Genomic DNA, 10,268 nt, shown 5'->3' on the forward strand with positions numbered 1-10,268 from the left:
CCCCATTCTCCCTAACCTATGTTTTATAAGGTTTCTGGAAGAGGAGGGAAGGATGTATAGAGAAGCTCCTGTGGAGAAAAATAAGTGCTGGAAAGTCAGACAAGCAACTGGTTACGCCTATTTAAGCTTCATAGGGAGCTAATGATGTTAGCCTATGACTGTCCTTTTGCAGGTCACTTGGAGACTCAGAGGACAATATGAAAGGTTTAAAAAGGAATGTCTATTGGCTGGATATTCAGAATGAGGTGACAGACTATTGCAGGTCTTGTGACTTATGTCAGAAGTGGAAGAGGCCTATAAGGTCTCATAAATCTCCCCTACAACCTTTACCTGTAATCAAGGAGGCATTTTTAGGGTGGCAATGGATATTATAGGCCCTATGACCTGACCATCCCAAAGGGGTAAGAAATATGTTTTTTGGTGGTAGTGGACTATGCCACTACATGTCCAGAAGCAGCTGCCTTGTCTAGTATAGAAGTTGATACAGTGGCAAAAGTTCTTTTTTCTCTCTTTTCAGCAGAGTAGGTTTTTCTTAAGAGACTTTGTCAGATCTTGCGTCAAATTTCATGTCCCAGCTATTGAGTGCATTCTGGAGAACCCAGAAACAAATGGTTTTATTGAAAGTTTTCAAGGGAACACTGAAATCTATGCTGGGGATGTATTGTAACAATGAGTGACTGGGGTGAACTGTTATCCTGGCTTAGTTGCTTACACTGAGGTTCCCCAAGAATCAATGTGGTGGAGGCGTGAGTGTCAGGCCTGATATGCGTTACAGTCTGGCCTGAGGGCAATGAGGGGTCTCAGGATCATAGCATTTTCTGGTGGAGTTCTTTCTGCCTATCTGGCCAAAAGGAGGTGTTCCTTCACTAGGACACAACAGAACCAATTATCCCCAGAATCTGTGGGAATCCTGTTATTTTAGACTGCCTACTCATTCTTGAGACCTAGGGCTTTTCTGTTAGCTCGTTACAGGTCCACCTTGCAGCAATCTGCACTTTCTATTCCCCATTTGATGGCTCTACTGTTTTTTATTCATCCAACAACAAAAACCCAGATTCCTGTAGAGCCTCAAGAGAACTTTCCTGCTGATGGTGAAACCAACACAACAATGGAAGGGACCTTCAGAAGATATCCAGTCCAGCTCCCTGTGCCATGGCAGGACCAAGTAAACCTAGACTATTCCTGACAGGTGTTTATCTAACCTATACTTTAAAAGCTTTCAATGATGGGAATTCCACAACCTCCCTTGGAAGCCTGTTCAAGAGCTTAACTATCCTTATAGTTAGAAAGTTTTTTTTCCCCCTAATACATAACCTAAATCTCGCTTGCTGCATATTAAGCCCATTACTTCTTGTCCCACTTTCAGTGGACATGGAGAACAATTGATCACCATCCTCTTAAAAGTAGCCCTTGACATATTTGAAGACTGTTACTGAGATGATTCATGTGGAACTCAGAAATTTAACCTATTCACTTCTCTCCTCATTGGAAGGATGAGGATTTGGAAAGAAGACTTCACTCTCTTGACATCTGATGGGTTTTGGCATTTTGTTTGCAGAGCATACAGTCAATTAGGACAATGCCTAGGCTATTTGTCACTTTAATGAAGCAATCTAAGGGACAAGTATTATCAGCTCAGAGATTCTGTAAGTGGATCTCCGGTTACATTAGACTTATCAACTGGCACATATTCCTCCTCTGGGTGGGTGAGAGTCCAGTCCACTTTGCTAGAGCACAAACAACTTTCCTGGCTTCTCTTCAGACATACCTATAGTGGACATCTGTAGGGCAGCTAGCTGGAGCTCTAGTAATACTTTTACAAAACATTATACATTAGTCCAGCTTCGTCTGCAGATGCAGCTGTGGGGACAACAGTACTGCACACATCTATACCAACAATATCCTCAAACCCTTTCCTGCTTGACTGTTGCTTACTAGTCACCCACGTGTGGAATGCACGTAGGGACCAGCACTGAAAGAAAGAAGAAATGGAGGTTACTTACCTGTAGCTGGAGGTCCTTCAAGATGCATGGTCACCATCTGTATTCAACTACACACCCTCATCAACTCTTCACTCCCCACTGCTGTGAATCATGACTGGATTCATGGTAAGAAAAGGAATTGGAAAGGTGTCGATCCGCACTGTTCCTTATGCCCTCGGTTTGGAGCATGAGGTGAACAGCTGCAGCCGACTGACACTACTTGCTAGAAGTCTCAGATCTTGGGCACAAGGTATCCACATGTGTGGTCCCTATCTGTATTCCACCTCTTGAAGAACCTCCATTTCTCTTTTTCCTTGCCCTTCAATCCAATCTAACAGGCTGGAATGATCATAATTGGGTCCTATATAATTTCATGTTTGTAAAAGCTTTTTAATAATGCTATAAAATACTTTTTATTTGTGTACCTTTGTGAATATTTTAATATAAATTTCAAATACCGCAAATGATTCAGAAAACAGATGGTTTATTTTCATTTCGATTTCTTCTCACCACCTGTGATACTATGCTATTTGTGTATTCTGTATCTTAGTCATATAAATGAGACATGATGCATCTAGCAATATACAGTTTAAATTAAATTATCTTTTAAGTTGTTCCACTTTTAAGACCATTTTTGAAGACCAGGTTGCAAAGATTTGATCAGCAGAAGCAATGCTAGTAGTAGAAACAGAAACAATTACACACCCAGAGAAAATACTTGCTAATCAAAGAACTGATTGATAAGTGGAGAATTTGTTTGGCTCCCAGTTCTTACCATCAGAAAAACAATGTTAGCATACGTCCTGTGATCACTGGAAAACTATACAGTGACATTCAGAAAATTCATTCATAGCTTGTCAAGTTTACTTTCAGCATAAACAATAAGCAGAGTGTAAATTAATGCATTTTTGACTTCGCAATATGTTTTTATCTTCTGATCCCATGGCACTTCTCTTGTCATCACCTTTTGCATTTTTTTTTAAATTTGCTTACATTTTGGGTCAAATTTGAGTTCCTTTTTTTTCAAATATAGATTGGGGTGAACTATTCTGTCCTTGTAGCTTTGTCCTGTAGCTCAGTGCTCTCTCTTTCCTGGTAATTTCTTCTATTATTAAAACAAACAAAGTAAATAGAAAATACAAATTTAGTAGAAGGTATGTGTGAGAGAACATCTTATTCTGCTAGAGTAAAGGAATTTGAGATACACTCACTACCACACTAGCTTAGATTATATCAGTTGGGGAAAGGGGGGCGGGGAACAGGGAGAGACAGACAGGCTTTTTAAAGAGGAAGCATAAAGATATGGGTGATATTTTGCCCCCAGAGGCAGAAGCAGCAAGAACAGTAGAGGATCATGTTGGAGGAAGAGTGACAACACAAGGATCCAAATCCTGTTTATCTAGTTTACATGAATAAGGCAAACAGGACTCAGTTCTAGATCTAATTTAAAAAACAAAACAAAAGCAACTTTGTTCCCTATATCCTTAAATGCTAGATACTATATATAGAGGTGTTCCCCTTTGTATACAGTTATATATGAAGAGATGTGCTGCAAAGGAAGAAATTTATTTTTTTAAGCCTCTTATCACATTATTTCCACACTGTATTGTATAGTGCCAGCATGATTCCATGCAGCAATTTCATTGCTGATTGTCTTTGCAAAAGAAAGAAACTAAATTTGGGAGTAAGGGGAAGGTTCAGTTCATTAACAGTGAAACTGAAACATCCCAATTATGCAGACAGACGCACAAGACCAATATAATTATTCCTTAAACAAACATAAGATTCAATAGGTGAGTCAGAAAAGCTCACCACATAAAAGTATAAAAATAGCTAGAAAGGAGGGAGGAATGTATTAATAAAAACTTAAGAGTTCTGTGTAGGGTTGCCAACTTTCTAATGGCACAAAACCGAACACCCATGCCCTGTCAGTTCTGAGGCCCCACCCCCTCCCTCCGTTGCTCGCTCTCCCACACCCTCGCTCACTTTCCCTGGGCTGGGGCAGGGGTTGAGGTGCGGGGGGGCGGGTATGGGCTCGGGGTGCAGGCTCCAGATGAAGCCGGTGATGAGGGGCTTGGGGTGTGAGAGGAGACTCCGGCCTGGGCAGGGGGTGGGGGTAAGGGGTCTTGGCAGCGCTTACTTCAGCTCCCGGGAAGTGGCCGCCAAGTCCCTGCATGGGTGGCCAGGGAGGCTCCGTGCGCTACCCTCTTGCCTGCAGGTGCTGCCCCCGCAGTTCCCATGGGTCGCAATTCCCAGCCAGTGGGAGCTGCAGAGCTGGCACTCGGGGCAGGGCTAGTGCGCAGAGCCTCCCTGGCTGCCCATGCACCTAGGGGCCCCAAGGACTGACGGCTACTTTCGGGAGCCACGCAGAGCTGGGGCAGGCGGGGAGCGCTGCTGACAGGACTTTTAATGGCCCAGTTGGCAGTGCTGATTGGAGCTGCCAGGGTCTCTTTTCGACTGGGCGTTCCAGTCAAAAACTGGACCCCTGGCAACCCTAGTTCTGTGATCTTGCCAGTACCACATTCCGTTTCTCCTGCACTGAATTTTGTGCTTCTAGTGGAGGAATAAAGACTCTCTATTTTAAAATAAGCAATCAAAGCTTCAGGACAACTCTGACTCTATACAATAAGTCCTTGTATTCCGTAAAGGCATAGATAGTCAAGCCTTTCAAATATGGTTTGTGACACTTGAGGCATAATCTTGCTAACAGTTACATGCGTGTAATTCCTTTGTGGAGTTTCATTGACTTCTATGGGCTTCTTGTAGGCGTAACTATATACCTAGTAGGTAGCTACTTGCATAATTTGGGCTTTGATTTTCAGCTTTAGCTTTAATATAAACCAGGTTGGGATGTTAAGAATGTTTGCAACTTGAAGCAGATAGTGCTTGTTTCTTTGGAGGACACTGATCAGAGGGAATTGTAATTCAGTCCAATAAAGTGGTGACAGGGTATCACTTTTGTCTTTTCAGAACTGTCTGCAACAAAATTATGACCCTTATCTTACAAATTTGGTCATTTGGTTGCCATTGAAGTCAGCAGGACTTCTTATGAGCACAGTTACACATGTTTGCAGGATTTGGGTCTTAAATTTAATACCTGGAATAGAATTTTCAGAAACACCTTTGTCCCATTTTCAAAAGTGACTCAGGCACTTAGGACCCTAAATTTCATTGACTTTCAATGAGACTTAAGCTCCCGAGGGCCAGAATTTTCAAAGGTATTTAGGTGTCCAGCAGGATTTTCAAAAACACCGAAACAGGTTCAATGCCCATTGAAGATTAGGCACCTAACTTGCTTAGGCACCTACTAGGACTTTCAAAAGCACCTGCCTGCATCTTTAGGTACCTAAATACCTTTGAAAATCTGGCTGTTACTTTGAAAATGGGACTTGTGCTTGAATGACTTAGGAACCTTTTTGAAAATGTTATCGTAGTCTAATCTTAAAACCGCTCTCTAAGGATTTAGTCTCAAGACTGAAATATTGCTTTACTATTAACAGTAGAAGATAGACCCTCCAAGGCAGGAGGCGGTTATATTAGAGGATTGATAATGGGAAATAAATAAGTATAAATGTCTTTGTGCTCACTAGGTTGCATTTAAAAAGCAAATTTCCTAAGTCCACGTGTCAGAATTTCTCAATTTTTATTATCCTCTCTTTGGAATTTAGAATATATAGCAATGACCCCTAAAACACAAACCAAAAAAAGGCAAAATGTTTAAGAATTAAATACTTGGAGGATTATGTACTTGGCTTTTCTCTCACCATGGTGGGAGGGAGGGACAGAGAAATTTAACAACCCTTTCCATCAAATATTGAGTATATTACAGCTGATAGACATGAGTTAAGCTGTTTGAAATTGTATGAATTTGTCAGTGTGTATCCCAGTAGGTCAAAAGGTTAGGAGCAGGCTTCCATTGCTACGTATTCTCGAAGCTAAGCAATTTAGTACATCATAGTTCAGTATCCTAGGACCATTACAAAAAAGTGGTGAATCGTGTTTTCTTTTCCCCCTAGCTGTCAGGGAATATTCAACTAGCCTGTGTTCCGACTGTATAAAAATGCCCAATTAAAGTTAGCACTGAGATATTACAATTGTAATATACATTAAGCTTTGTGTTATGAACAGCATTTCAAATTGTGACTAAGAACAGAAAACCATTTAATATGCAGTCTCTATGCATTTGTGCATATTCTTACTAACTAGCATAATTACTTAACATTATTATTCATTTTATATAGCACTTTCATAGGTTTCAAAGTGCTTTCCAGAGCCTAACAAAACAAAGCTACACAAATTACAAAAGGAATTTGAAATCTGGCACTAGAATAAATAAGATAGAATTATCAATGTGGGTGCATTCCTTCCAAGGAGCTTGTTTCTTGATGATCTGTGGATGATTAAAGTTTATGAACTGCCCATAGTTCTTTAAATATTTTAATTTTTATAAAATCTGTTCCTTGCCAATTACTTTTTCTAAATGTGACACAGGAAATTGAACAGATGTTTGGATAACTGCTTATCTAACACATGTAAGAAATACACAAAATGGTGTTTGTTTGTTTTATTAAAACTATTACTGCATCTACTTGTAGGGTTTGAATTGGATTCTTAATAGGGGCATGTTCAACAGGCAAAATATTAGATGTCATAAAACAACATGAAGTAAAGATCATGAAAAATGTATCACTTAGTAATGTTTGCATTATTCACAGTTATACACCTACAAGTGTCTGTCCTAATCCCTTGCCAATATGTTGTCTTGGTAACCAGTTACCTGCACACCTGCTCAGCAGCTATAAGGATAAGAGCATGTATGGCTATTGGCCACATTTAGTATTGAAATAGCGATAAAATTCTTACAAAATATTAATATTTAATACAGCCACATTTTCTAACTTTAGTGTTCTGTGTAGTGTGTAGTAGAATATTTTATATTTTAAAAAGAAGGGTTTGGTACTTCATCACCCATGTTACTTCTCTCTATGCAAAGCAAGAAAAGTCAGTTTCATATTCAAGAATCTGCTAACATAAGGGTAAATGTGTATTTTAAAATTTGGTAGTATGTTGCTTGGATTTCTGCTGAATATTTTTGGAGAAATTAACTGCTGTTGGATTCACCACTTCTTTAAAGTGTTCCAGTCTTTAAAACTGTTCCCATTTGTTATCTCTGCACAGCTTTCTTGGTCAGTTCCATAATGGTTTGAGTTACATAATGATATGGGTTTCTGAACTTAAATCTGGGGATGAGGAAGGACAAAATGCTGACTGGACTGGAACAAAAAACCTTGATCTACTTTGACTGAGGCTAGGTCTACATTTGGGGGGGGTGTCAATTTAAGATACGCAAATTCAGCTACGTGAATAGTGTAGCTGAATTCGATGTATCCAATCCAACTTACCCCGCTGTGAGGATGGTGGCAAATCGACCGCTGCGGCTCCCCCGTCGACAGCGCTTACTCCTGCCTGGGCTGGTGGAGTACGTGTGTCAATTCAGGGATCGATTGTCGCGTCCCAACGAGATGCAATAATTCGATCCCCGAGAGATCAATTTCTACCTGCCGATCTAGGCAGGTAGTGAAGACAAGCCCTTAGAAGTTTACTGACAAATCCTTTCTTTAACTTGAAATGATTTCTGCCAGTATGAATAATGGTTTAAACCAAAGCCCTCAAGCCTTAACATCAGCTGTAGGTGAACTAGCACTTTACAAATGAGTGGTCTTCAGCACTGACTGCCAGACAAAAATTATTTTTATTCTTGTATTCCATAGGTAGCCCTAGGAAGAATCTGGAAAAGCAAGAAGTCCAGCAGAATATATAGTTCATCAACATGCTTGGAGTTTGAGCATATAGTAGCTATGCCACATGGGCCATCCATTTGAACTTGACTAGATTACTCATTCAAATTACATATATAAGCATGGACAGAGGAGTTTATACCCAGAACATAATGGTTTTTCACTGGCCTGGCTGGCTTTTCAGCTGCTCTTCCAGTTGCAAGGTGACCCTTTTTTGTAGTTTCCTCCCTCCCTGCCCCCTCTCCACACACTTAGCCCTGGTCTACACTATGAGTTTAGGTCGAATTTAGCAGTGTTAGATCGATTTAACTCTGCATCCGTCCACACGACAAAGCAATTTTTGTTGGCTTAAAGGGCTCTTAAAATCGATTTCTGTACTCCTTCCCGACGAGGGGATTAGCGCTGAAATCGACATCTCTGGGTCAAATTTGGGGCAGTGTGGACATAATTCGATGGTATTGGCCTCTGGGAGCTATGCCAGAGTGCTCCATTGTGACCGCTCTGGACAGCACTCTCAACTCAGATGCACTGGCCAGGTAGACAGGAAAAGCCTCGGGAACTTTTGAATTTCATTTCCTGTTTGACCAGCGTGGTGAGCTGATCAGCACAGGTGACCATGGAGTCCCAGAATCGCAAAAGAGCTCTAGCATGGACTGAACGGGAGGTACTGGATCTGATCGCTGTTTGGGGAGACAAATCCGTGCTATTAGAACTCCGTTCCAAAAGACGAAATGCCAAAATATTTGAAAAAATCTCCAAGGGCATGATGGACAGAGGCTACAACAGGGATCTTCAGCAGGGCCATGTGAAAATTAAGGATCTCAGACAAGCCTACCGAAAAACCAAAGAGGCAAACGGCCACTCTGGGTCAGAGCCCCAGACATGCAATTCTAGGGGAGGTCCCTATCACTACCCGACCCCTGTCCGTGGACTCCTGCAGGGGGGGAGTCTCATGCAACAGGGATGAGGATTTTGGGGATGAGGAAGATGAGGAGGTGGAGGAGGATGAGGATTGCGCACAGCACACAAGCGGAGAAACCATTCTCCCCAACAGCCAGGAACGATAAATAAATAAATAACTGTTTATCACCCTGGAGCAAATACCAAGGCGGGCTCACGGACCATGAAGCCAGAGAAGGTGAGTGTACCTTTGTACATATAATACATGGTTTAAAAGCAAGTGTGTTTAATGATTAATTTGCCCTGAAGACTTGGGATGCATTCGCGGCCAGTACAGCCCCTCCTTTTAAATGGCCAACCCAATGGGTGCTTGGTATGGGAAAGGAGGGCGCTGCTGTTTTGAAACCATTCCCACATGTTATGAAGGTTGAAGAAGCTGAAAGACTGTGGCTTACCATGGCTGCCTGCAAGCTGAATTCCGTTGCCCGGCCCTGCATGTGTGATCTCTCACACCAAACCGGCAGGCCCTCAATATAAGAGGCAAAATGCGACCTTGTACCGAAAACACATGTGCTATGTAATGTTAACAGCTTGGTTCACCATGAAAGAGTTTACCCATTGTCCTCTAAAATGTCTTTTTAAATACTACTCTCCCTTTTTTTCCTCCCGCAGCTGCAGATGTTTCAATGGTACCCCTATTATCTCCATCCCAGAAGCTAGTGCAGATAAGAAGGCAAAAAAACCACACTCAGGATGAAATGTTCTCTGAGCTCATGCAGTCCCCCTGCACTGAAAGAGCTCAGCAAAATGTGTGGAGGCAAACAATGTCAGAGTCCAGGAAAGCAGAAAATGAACGCGAGGACAGGAGGGACGAATGAGAAGAGAGGGGGCGGGAGCAAGATGAGAGATGGTGGCAGCGCAATGAGTGGAGGCAGGATGCAATGCTGAGGCTACTGGGAGATCAAACTGATATGCTCTGGCGTCTGGTGGAGCTGCAGGAAAGGCAGCAGGAGCACAGACTGCCGCTGCTGCCCCTATGTAACCGCCCGCCCTCCTCCCCAAGTTCCATAGCCTCCTCACCCAGATGCCAAGAACGTGGGGGGAGGGGGAAGGCTCCGGGCACTCAACCACTCCACCCCAGAGGACTGCCCAAGCAACAGAAGGCTGGCATTCAATAAGTTTTGAAGTGCAGTGTGGCCTTGTCCTTCCCTCCTCCCCTCATCCACCACCTCGACTGGTGCTTCCCTCCTCCCCCATCCCTCCCGGGCTACCTTGGCAGTTATCCCCCTATTTGTGTGACGAATTAATAAAGAATGCATGATTTTGAAACAGTATTGACTTTATTGCCTCTGCAAGCAGTGATTGAAGGGGGGAGGATGGTTGGCTTACAGGGAAGTAGAGTGAAACAAGGGGGGTGGGTTTTCATCAAGGAAAAACAAACAGAAATGTCACATCGTAGCCTGGCCAGTCATGAAACTGGTTTTCAAAGCTTCTCTGATGTGCAGCACGCTCTGCTGTGCTCTTCTAATCGCCTTGGTGTTTGGCTGCGAGTAATCAGCGGCCAGACAATTTGCCTCAACCTCCCACC

At 42.5% G+C, this 10,268-nt stretch overlaps 1 long non-coding RNA gene across 1 annotated transcript; it reads left to right on the forward strand.

Moving 5' to 3' along the window:
- Positions 1-7,790: 7,790 nt before the first annotated feature.
- Positions 7,791-10,009, forward strand: LOC135983809 (uncharacterized). The gene is made up of 2 exons (XR_010601627.1): positions 7,791-8,918; positions 9,353-10,009. It is a non-coding gene; the product is annotated as an uncharacterized LOC135983809 (long non-coding RNA).
- The last annotated feature ends 259 nt before the right edge of the window (positions 10,010-10,268 follow it).

Source organism: Chrysemys picta, chromosome 1, assembly GCF_011386835.1.
Source record: "Chrysemys picta bellii isolate R12L10 chromosome 1, ASM1138683v2, whole genome shotgun sequence".
Lineage (NCBI taxonomy): Eukaryota > Metazoa > Chordata > Testudines > Emydidae > Chrysemys > Chrysemys picta.